We start from the raw sequence: 11,818 nt of genomic DNA, 5'->3' as shown, positions 1-11,818 counted from the left end.
CCACAGATGCATCTCAAGCAGGTCCAAGGAGGTTATCCTCCCCCTCTATGCAGCACTGGTCAGGCTGCAGTTGGAGTACTGCATTCAGTTCTGGGCGCCACACTTCAAGAGGGATGTGGACAACATGGAGAGGGTCCAGAGGAGGGCCACTCGCGTGATCAGGGGGCAGCAGGGCAGGCCCTACGAGGAGAGGTTACGGGACCTGAACCTGTTCAGCCTTCACAAGAGAAGGCTGAGGGGGGAGTCTAGTGGCCTGTTACGAACTAGTCAGAGGGGACCAGCAGGCATTGCGGGAGTCTCTGTTCCCCCCGAGCACTACCAGGAGTGACCAGGAATAATGGTCACAAGTTGGAAGAGGGTAAATTCAGATTAGACATCAGGAGGCGCTGCTTCACGGTCAGGGTGGCTAGGATCTGGAAACAGCTTCCAAGGGAAGTGGTGCCAGCTCCTACCCTGGGAGTCTTTAAGACAAGACTAGACAGTCACCTTGCTGGGGTCGTTTGACCCCAGTACTCTTTCCTGCCATGGCAGGGGGTCGGACTTGATGATCTGCTCAGATCTCTTCTGACCCTACTAACTATGAAACTATGAAACATTGAGCTAAGGTAGCACAGCCCCAGCTGACAGAGGTCTCAGAGGGGGTGGGGTGCTCAGCCTGCCAGCCCAGAGCTGCTCTATCCCAGCTCAGTGTGCTGTGGAGGGGCTAGCTGGGGCATGAGGGTGCTACAGTGTCGGGGTAGCTGGTAGGCAGCCCTGCACTATAGCACCATTGTGCCTCAGACAGTCCCAGTCACTGTCTACACATGCATTGCAGCAAAGTTAATAACTCTGCTGTAGGATAGTACTTATGTCCAGTAGTACTAGTATATGGCGGAGTTAATTAGTTTACTCAGTCTAATAGCGCTGCACATGTAGACATGTCTTTACTGTGGAGCTAATTAGTCGACTCTGCAGTAAAGCACATGTGTAGGTGCACCCAGTTAGGGAATAGGTGCAGTTTAAGGAAGTGCTTCCAGCTGGTAAGTGGTTAGGATGCAGTCGTGCCTGTTAATCTAAGTTATTCTCAGAGCTTTGAGAGAGATGGATAAAAGTGAGAGAAGGTAGCACAAGAGAGCTCTGTAAGAAGCTAGGTTATGTGTATTGTACTTTTCAGGAGACTGCTTGTAAAACCATCTTGAAGAAACGGGCAGCTAGAGACTTGGTCAAGTCATGCCCCAGTCACACGTTACAGTTAAGATGTGATTAACTGTTAAGTGACCTGGCCATATGTTTATTCCATTTATGGCATGATAAAATCAGGGATAAGCGACAAAGTTATTCCACAAAATATTTGGAATAGCTTTGTGGCTGGTTCTTATCATGTCATCAGTTAAGCATGTGGCCAATGCTCTGAGTCTCTGGAGCACTGGCCACATGTTCAATTAAAGGCTGGGAGCACAGCTCAGCTGATTGGGCCTGCCAGCTTGTGGAGCACAATAAGCTAGCTACCTTGGCTGGTAGTCCCGACCAGTGACCTTGATCTCTGATGGGGCTCCCAGCAATGAGAGCAAAGATTGCCAGTGTAGGGGGAGCTCAGGATTGTGATCATAATCCTGGATTTCCCCTATACTGGCAATACGGTGTGATGGGTTCTGATCCTCAATTGTGGGATCGCACATCAGATCCCATCATGCCTTTTTTTAACATTTCTCAGTGGCTCCTGTATCATATTGGGTTTTTCAGAAATGAAACCATTTGGGGGTGACTCGGGACCTTGGTAGATGATTGCATACAGCAGTATAACTTGCATCTGTTTGACACTGTAAATTACATTGGGTTATGTAACTGGCAGGCAAGCAGTTCATTGGAGCAGCTCATTGGGGTGACTCACCCTGTAGGATGCTTTTACTGTGCCAAGTTACTAGGTGGCAGAGAAGTAGGAAATAGCTTGTTTGCCTTGAGCAAATAGCTACCCAGGGATAAACTGCAGGCTGACAGTATTGGTACTAGTATCATTAACATTGATGGACTTGTATCTTTGATTCTTTGAAGGGCAATTTGCTGCCAGACTGGGTGATGTTAACCTCATTCAGGGGTTTGCATCGCATGTCTGCTAGATTTTTACAATAGTATAGTATTGATTACTGGCTATTTTTTTTTTCCTGCGTGTTCTCAAATCACACATGTATATCTGTGCATGTGAGCGCTGCATTAAAGAACAGTGTTTAGATGCAAGGTCATTTGGTCAAAAGCAGGGAGATCCCAGTATTAAGAAGCCTGTGGAATCTTTTAATTTGGCCCCATGTACCTATGGTTCCCATTCTTGCTGTCCCTCACTAAGCAACTTCCCCAGCCTGATTTCTGTCTCCCTCTTCCTTGGCACTTTGCCCCATGCTCTTTTCCTAGGTAGTCTCAATTCTCCCTTCATATTTCCTCATTAACTCTGTTCCCTTTGTCTTCTTCCCTTCCATTTTTCCTATGTGCAGTCTCCTTGTCTAATTATTTCCCAACTCAGCTCCTTCCCACCCCAGTTCTCTTGCCAATTTTCAGTCTCCTCTATTTCCCTAATTCATTTCCAGTCCCAGCTTTCTCCTTGCCTGTCACTCTCCTTGTCCAACTAGTCTCAAACCCCATCCTACAGTTCTTCTCTTGCCAGCCAGACACAACTTCTCTCACTGCTGCCTCAACGTCCAGTCCAACTTTTGCCAGACTGCTTGTCCCAGTCCACTCCTCTTCCTTTTTCATAGTTTAGCTTTTGTCCTCTCTGGTTTAAAAGTTGCTTACTCTGTGTTGTTTGGATGTCAGCTGGGGAGTGTTTGACAGCACAGAAGAAACAGTGTCTTATTTCCAGTGCCCAGCCCCAGGCAGAAAGTTGGCTTTGTTCCTGCAGCCCTGGACAGAATCATTCTTAGTTGCTCTGTACAGATGACGTGTAGAAAATCTGGTCTTGGCCAGAGGAGGCGCGATGGCAGATGATCAGTAAAGATGGAATCCTTGCTAAAATCTGTGCATTCTCAGCTGAGCATGTGGGAACTAATTATTCAAAAATGTATAATTTAACCAAATATAAGGAGCTCTTCACAATGACAGCAAAGGATTCCTGCCCTTCCTGCTCCTCTTGACACCTCTCTGTTCCAGTGCACTAGAGTTGTTCAAAGAAAATGTCACTATAATGTTTTTAACATGTACAAAAATGCAAGCATTTTTTCTCCTATAGTTGTATTCTCAGAATTTTAAGTTGAAGTTTCAATCAAACAAACAATGCCTCTGCTCCCCATCTCTCCACATAAATGCCAAAAGCAGACAACCCCCTGAATACTTAAGAGAAATAAAGGGGAAAAATGAAAAAAACTGGAAATAGTCTTATGTGGAGTTCTAATAGGCAGAGTTATCAGTGGCACTTGTTAATTCATAATGTTGCTTTTATGGTTTGAAAATTAAAACTTTCCCACTCAAAAAGTAAGAATGCATTTTATGTTGTTTTTTCCTGTTGTGGGAGGGGATGGCTGAATCTTCCAAACTTCATGGCTGAAATATTTTCATTTTTCTATCATGACTTATTTGACGCTTCATTTTAAGGTATCCATAAGCTCTGGTATCTGGGCATCCCATCATCTCTAATGCATTTTTCGTCACAACAGACTTGTGACGGAAGGAAGTACTGTCATTCCCAATTTATAGATGGGGAACTAAAGGACAGAAAGACTCAAGGACAGAGGTACAAAGCCCTTTAGGTCTTTTTATGAATCTAGCCTCCCATGGCAACCAACAGGGAAGTTAGGTGCCTAAATACACGTTTCAGGGATGTATTTGGTAGCCGTGTTGGTCTGAGACAAAAAGAAATGCAAAGCTCTAGAACACTTGGTTCAGAGCTGATACCTTTTATTAGACCAACTAAGATTTTTTTTGTGATTTTCTTAGTTGGTCTAATAAAAGCTATCATCTCTGAATGATAACTTTCAGTTCTAGAATTTTGCATTTCTTAAATACACATGTGGATTTCACCCTAATGGTGTTTCCTAGGGCAGAGCAGGGACTTGAATGAGCATTTCTCAAGTCCTAGGCTAATGCCTGATTATTCTAGACCACGCTTTCTTTCTGAGGTACCCTTCTAGTTACTGCTAGAGAGAAGAGATTTTTTTTATATTCCATGTACACTCTGCTGTGTATGGAACTTGGAAATCCTGTGGCATATTCTGATCAGTAGGAATTTGCCTGGCTATCAAAACCAGTGTTTTTTCCTTGTGCCACAGATAGCGTGCTAACTGGTGTTTCATTGTTCCTGAAGGTGTCTGTATCTCAGATATTCATATTATTTGTGAAATATTCAAGAATATCCTTTATGAAAAGGGCCACAGCAGAGAAGGGCCTGGTGCTGCGACGTATTAAGTGTGCTCCACTCAAGTTGACATCTGTGAGACTGAAGGGTGGGGTGGGGGTGTCCAGCACTATGACTACATAGAAGAGGCTGATAACATGCATAAAGGAAACAGGAATGTTGAATATTGTGTTTCCTTGCTGTAGGTGTTGCAGTATAAAAACATCATTGGTGAATATTTCCTCCTCCACGCCATGAATGCATTAAAAGCTGTCACTCGTTCTGGATTTGGCTTTTCCATTCAGGTAGCAAGAGATTAAAGTGATATACAGAAGTGGAAGTCTTTTTATAAAGCTGCCATTGATATGATAATGGTAGTAACCTGTAATCTCTGTCTATTTACTGGGAGCTTGGCAGGCTAGACTAGAAAGACATTGAATATCCTCTGCTATTCTCCTGATGAAGATGACTAATCTTTGTGTACTGTGCTTCACATTCCTTGGAGTCCATAGAATAGATTATCTGTAGCTTTTTTAGGAAGAAGTTACAATAATTGTATTGATTGTCTTTCATTTGACTCCTGACTGAGAGGAATAAAAAGCTTCAGGATTATTGATTTAGTTTTGCAGTCAAGTATTTTACTTTGTTTTAACTTCCCAACAGGCTTACTCCCGTGGCTATTCATGCAGTTGTACGAGGGTCTAATGCAGTAGAGATAATGCAGTTTTACTCTCCAGTATCCTGAATGAGTAGAGACCCCATGTATCCTTCTCCTTATACTCTTATCAGACATCCATCTTTGAATCATCTGAGCACACCTCTAAAATGAGTTGCAACAGAGTCCAGCAAGAAGCCTGCACTTATCCTGCTATAATATGAAGTTACTGGAATATTTTTCTCTTTCATGCATTTTGGAAATGACCTCTGGATAGATCATTACCCAGGAAAGGAGAGTTAGGAAGTGCAGTATCATGGGGGCGTTGTTTTTCCAGATAAGTGGCCAGAAATTTTGGAAAACCAACTAACAAAATGACCAACCCAAAGATTCCATCTTGGTCATAGAGGGGCAGAAAATTTGGGGTGGGATTTTCAGAACTATTCAACATTTACTGGATCCACTCCTATTGAGGTGATGAGTTTTATCACTGTCCCCAGTGGAAGCAGAGTTAGGTCCACGTTGGGCATTTTTGGAGATCTTGGTTTGGGAGTGCAGTCATCATTGTGTGATCACTTTCTGCAGTGAGACTTAAAATTGTAGTGCTTTAATTTCAGTAGCCTCTCTCTGTTGCTACATTGTGCCTTTGTTTAAGCAGCTGTTCCCTATGTCTTAGGCTGCCTATACATGTGCTTGTTGGTGTTCTAATTAGAATGCATTGGAGCAGACCCAATTCATCTAATTGAATGATGTTTAGATAAAGTGTCCCAGAGCCATTTTTAAATGTGTAGGGGCTTAATACATGTGATGGTGAGGCGCTTTTTAATTAGAGTAGTTGCCCAGGAACCACTCTAAATTAAAACGCCTCCCACCCTGACCTCCAAGCATGTGTATAGGCAGCCTTAGTCTCTGATTAAGTAACTGATAGGAATTTGTTGGAAACAAATTAGGGGCATGGATAACTCCTAGGGGTAGCAATGAGCAGCATGTGCTGCTGCTCTTTCTTATCTCTACCAGTTGAGTCTCTTCCCTGTCCATACTGGTGTCTTGCTGCTAATGCATGTACTGGAACAAAGGATTCCTTCCTGCAGCACTGTATTTTAGAGTCAGTGGAAAAGCTCAGTTGCTCCTTTAAAACATGCTTTGAATTAGACTTTTTATCTTTAAAATGATGACTTCCTCTCTTTTTAAAACTAATTTAGAATGAAATATATTTTAGCATGAAATCTGGTAGGGCAAATGGAGAAACAATGAAATTAAGTGGGATAAGTAAAACCTGTTAATTGGAGATCCATTTGGTTTGGAACACAGACTTCCTGCAACCACAATCAGAAGAGTTCCCATTCTTGGGTATCAAGTAGCAAGAAAAATACCTCCTAATGTGTGGGGATTTTTAAGATGAAACTTTTTATTTTTAAAATAAAACCATTCCTGTCAGACATTTTAAATATTCCACATTGCCTTTTCATGTACTAATACAAGTTTGCCCCAGTGTCCTCAGCCAAACTTTCTTCTTCACCTTCCAACTATTCTGCAATAGTTCTTTCTGGCTTACTGCCACTCTCCATCATAAAGTCAGCGTTGTGTTTCATGTAGAGTCTTTTATAAGCTTTGGGATCAAAAGTCTTTTAAATGTAACATTATTTTATTCTATTAAAAATAAGTGTTTCCATTAATTTCAGCTCTGTCTCCTTTCACCACCCTAGAAGATGTGGTTTACATGTGGTTGGAAAAAGAGACTTCTTTGTGATGCAATATTTCTATAAAGATAGCCTTTAAATACATGGAAGTGAATATCAAAGTTAATTCTCTTATGCAGTGTTGCCTCAGGGCTAGACCAGACTCTTCCCACCTCTGCCTTGTCTTGCCTGTACAAGTTTCTTTTTTTGCTTTGTGCCTTAGTTTCTTCATTTGTGAGAGAGGGGATGAGATACTTACCTCTTATAAAATATTCTTGAGATCTGCTGATGTGCTATATCATGGATGGCCAACCTGCAGCATGGGTGCCACAAGTGGCACAGGCAGCCTCTGTGTGTGGCACAGGGTGGACCAGGGAGAAGACAGGCAGGGAGCATGGGGCAGGAAACAAAGAAGAGCAGGAGATTGGGCAGGGAAAGGGATTGGAGTGGCACTCAGGGAGGGTCTGGGACTAATTTAAGGCACACCTGCTGAAAAGATTGTTCCCCACTGTGGTATATAATATATAGATATTATTCACTGTCATCCAAGAGTTTTCTTCTTCAGTAAGCTTTAGCTAAGGCTTTAAAAGGCATAATCTCTTTCATTTTCCAAATCTGAAATTTCAGTCTCATAGCACAGGTCACTCTTGGTATATACTTTGCCCTTATCTCAGCCCTTTATGCTCATAGGGAAATATTATTTCTGTTATACAGATAAGGAAACTGAGGCTCAAAAATGTTTGAGAGACATGTTCAAGGTCACACAGTCACTCACTGGACCCAGCTTCCTGTGTCCTAGGAGCTTTAAATTTAGACACCTTTGCTACCATGTGCCGGGAGATGCATTGATTAAAAAAAGAAGCCATCTGCTGTTTGTGGTTGCTAGGTAATAGCGTGCTGACGTCAGGTTACAATGAACCAGTTTCACTTAGATTTCTGGTTGTTTGTGACTCTCTCCTGTTCTGAGCAAAAGTTTATCATTTGTTCTTTCTTCCCCATCACCTCCCTCCCTCTTAGTTTCGCACTGAAACTGCATTCAGGTAAACTGCATGCATTTAAATACATAACCTTACTAAGGTGTGCACTTCGAGACAGAAACTAGAGAGAGCTTTTGAAATATGCTGATCTTTTACTCGTTTGTTGTCTGGAGACTGCAACATGGATGCACAAGAAAACTGATTTTAATAGAGAATACCAGCACCTTACACATTAGTAAAATACTGGCGTTTATGCTAAGCTTTTCATTATGGCTCTGTGGGGACTTTCCAAATGTATTAGCATTTTTTAGAACCTCTTATCAGCATTTCAAAGATAAAGTGGTGCAAGATGAATGCTTCTCCATTAGCACTTGGAGTTCCACTTATAGTGGTGAACACACAGTGTATACTCAAAATAGGTAGGGAAATCTAAAAGGAGAATTATGAGCAGATGTTTAAAAAATGCAGACAGTTATTTTCATCGGGCTCTTAATTATGATCCATCACAGAGACTCTTAGAGAAACATTATCAGGAACCAAATTATGACTGGAAAATTTATCTTTAAAAGAAAAATCACTGGCTCAGTAATATTTTTGTGAAGCATTACTTGTGAGGGATGTGTATGTCTCATTCAAGTTTATCTCCAGCTTAGTGTTGTCATGGAAGCTTGTAGCCAGCTGGGAGATCCTGGTCTGCGTAAGGCTGGATTACTGACCCCGCTCCATGGAAGATTGAACTTATTAAGCAGTAGCAACCTTCTCAGCCCTAAGGACTTGACAAGGATTTTGAAACAAAGGGGCGCAGATCCCTAAGGAGTTTTTCACCCAGGGAGTTTCTCATTTTTTAAAACAAATTAGCATCACTGTGGAGAAGCCATTTGGAAAAAAACAAAAATGAGATATGTTTCTCTCCTAGATGCTCTCAGGCTGCTTTGCATGACTGGTGCCAGACTGTGCCCTTTTCCGTCCAGCTGAGGAAGGTTCTTACGTTAGCTAGCAGTAAGGTGACATTCAACTCCTGGTGTGATGGGTCACCTAGAATTAGAAAAACCAAAGGGATCTGAGGAGTCTCCTCAATCCATGGAGCAAAACATAAAAGGGGAGACTACTGTTTTTACAGGTAAACAAGGGTAGTCTTTTGATGTATCAGCTTATAACTTAAGTTAAAGCTCCTGGTAGGGAAACTTGTGTAACTTGTTAATATTGGCATGAAAAATAGAATTTGCAGGATACAATCTACCAGTTGCATTTTCCTCCTTCAGAGGAAAAAAAAACAACACTTTGCAGCTTTCACTAAAAAAAAAGGGCCAAATTCAGATATGCATGCAAGAAAATGCTTCTTGGCAATCTGATGCCTGTTCAAGTAATGGAAAAGTTTCCTGATGGCTTTAGTGGGGGATACATTGGGACAAGATAGAAGTGAATTAAAATATTTTAAGGTGAATACATTAGTGGTTGGATCATCAGACTTAGTCATCAATGGCTCAATGCTGAATTATGGCAATTGTGAGTAAGAAAGCAGTTGCTCACATGCACATAGACATTTCCCTCCTGATTTTTGCATATTGGCTCCAAGTTACTTATGGGCCTGAAACAGAAGACAGGTACAGCTATTATAATGAATAGCTGGAAGAAGGCAGGGCAGGATGGCACCTGAAAAACCAACTTGTTCAAAAGGCCATAAATTTTTCTAGGCTACAGTTGGGTAACTGGATGCTTTCATTCCTTTCTTTTCTAGCTTCAAAATACCATCAAAAAGCCACAAGTTTGGCCCTTGTATTACATGAAGCAAATGTTCTACTTTGTGAATTCAGCATGTTCATCTTGTACCCCCCTGAGAAATTTTTGTAGTTTTATGGTAAACAGTAGCAGACTCTTACAAGCTAATACTAATCCAGTGTGTTCTCCCAGATCCTGGCCATCCAGATGTAATAATAGTTTGCAGACTTTCTCCCTTAAGGCTGACTGTAACCTGTCACTTTGGAGGCTACGATCTAACACTAAAGTAACATTGTACTCTTAAAAAAAAAAAAAAAAGCAGGTTTTAATGATAGCCATTGTCTTGTGAATGCAGAAATAACACAAAGAAAGTTTAACTTTTGGAAAAAACCAAGCTGTGAGCCTTACCAGCAGGACTGCCCGTGTCCTTTGACTATTTGCAAGAGGAAAGGAATAAAACCTTTCTAAAGCACTTTGTCTGAAAAGCACTTTACCAATTTTAAGTGGGGAATCTTCACAGAATGCACATGCTCAGATCACTTAGACAAATTTCTCCTCACCTTTGATTTGCTTTTCGATTTATTTCACCGTAGTGTATCCCATACAAGGCCTTTGGTGACTTTGTATGTGATGCCAAAGAGCAATAATTAGATCAAAGCATGTTTGTTTTCTTTTATTAAAGAAAATTATTTAGTACTATTTGGCTTATTTTAAAGTGTGTGAGTAGGTATACCTTCCCCCACCAATGCTACAGCATTTTGTAGTAATACTGTAATTACAGGAATACATTGGAAGCTTTATTTTGGGACATCATTGTAGAATATGATAGTAATTTTTTATAAAGGTGGTTGTCAAGGTGTCATGGCATCCTTGTTGTGTGCCATCAGTCTGGCATGAATGCTGGCAGATAGCCTTTCTTTGCTGTACTCTTTTGTTACCAGAAGGCTATGCTTGCTGGTAACTGACTTGGATTTTTGAGGGTTTGATGAAGGCTTTAGACTTGGCTGTGTGTGTAATTCTTCTGAGCTGTGGCTTGTGTTGCAGAGATTGAATAATAAACTAATGGAGTTTGGAGTCAGTGACATCCTGTTGTAGTATGGTTCAGACAGGAATAGAGAGCATACAGTTGTACTTTTGACAGGAAGATGCTTTACTATTGTCTTCCTTCCTCTTCCTCTCCAGAAGTCATGCATCATAGTCGGCAGTATTTCACAGGATAGTGAAACCTCCAATGTTAACTTTTTCAGTGCATACTAACATAGCCACACAGTAAAATTGACACTGGGATATATAAAGCACACTGCAGAGTAAGAGAATGGGCAACTTACGTGACAGAAGAGGAAATGAAATGCAGAGATGGCTGCTTTTTCAATTCTAAAAATATGAAGAAAAAAACCTACTTACTTCAAATGCCAGAAATAAGACTCTTCAAAACTAAGTTAGAGGCAGAAGAGATGGATTCCTGCTTCTAACAACATGCCAGTGAATTGGGAATAGATCATGATTACATGTGTACATGAGAGACAACCCCATGACAGAATGGACCTGCCTTGGACAGGTGCTGACACTTTATATGGCACTTCGTTATTAAGCCTTATCATCCAACGTTAACTTTGCTGGGCCAGCAGTGTCATCCGGATGTCCGACTCCAGCACTTCAAGGATGTCCTCAAGACTAACTTGAATGCAACAGTCAACTCCAGTGCAACAGCAACTCATGGGAGACTCTCTCAGGACTACCCCAAATGGAGGAAGAGTTTCCTGCAAGAATCTCAGTACTCTGAAACCTTACAGTGATGACAGGAGACGGAAAAGCGGGAACAGCAGAAACAGCATGTCTCAGACTGAATCAAGAATCCTGAGCCACCCACCCCACATGGAAACACATGCCCAAGTTACAGCACAGATAGGACATTCATGGAAAACCATCTTCTTGACTGCAAGGGATTGCCAAAGAAGATTAAGCCTGTGAAATTTTAAACTGAAATGAACCAATAGTAAGTGTGGATGTCACCTCTGGTACTTCAAACTTTTGTCACCGATACTCCATGTTTCTTTTCTTTACCTTGTCATTTAGACTTCCATCCGCTTTAGGACTGCAGTGTATTTGGCTGGGTTTACTTTATCTCATCATGGGATTCAGTTTTTTAAAGCCCAGGCTTTGTAAATTCATGAGGCTTGGGACGGACCTAGCCACAGTAGAACATTCAGAATGCTGCAAGTAGAATTATTCTGGCATTTTGAGAGAATTATCCTGGCACATGTCCACGAGGGGCCAGCGGGGAGATAATGCTTAGGGGCTACCAACACGGGTTCATTAGAGGAAGGTCCTGTCAGACCAACCTGGTGGCCTTCTATGACCAGGTCACCAAATCCTTGGATGCAGGGGTAGCAGTGGACATAGTCTTTCTGGACTTTCGGAAGGCCGTCGACACTGTCTCTCACCCTGTACTCATTAAGAAACTGGGGGACTGTGGTGTCGACCCCTAGAT

The sequence above is a fragment of the Gavialis gangeticus genome, unplaced genomic scaffold, assembly GCF_001723915.1.
Source record: "Gavialis gangeticus isolate Ggan-Ray unplaced genomic scaffold, GavGan_comp1, whole genome shotgun sequence".
NCBI lineage: Eukaryota > Metazoa > Chordata > Crocodylia > Gavialidae > Gavialis > Gavialis gangeticus.
The sequence above is the reverse complement of the archived record's forward strand: the minus strand, read 5'-3'. Positions refer to the sequence as shown.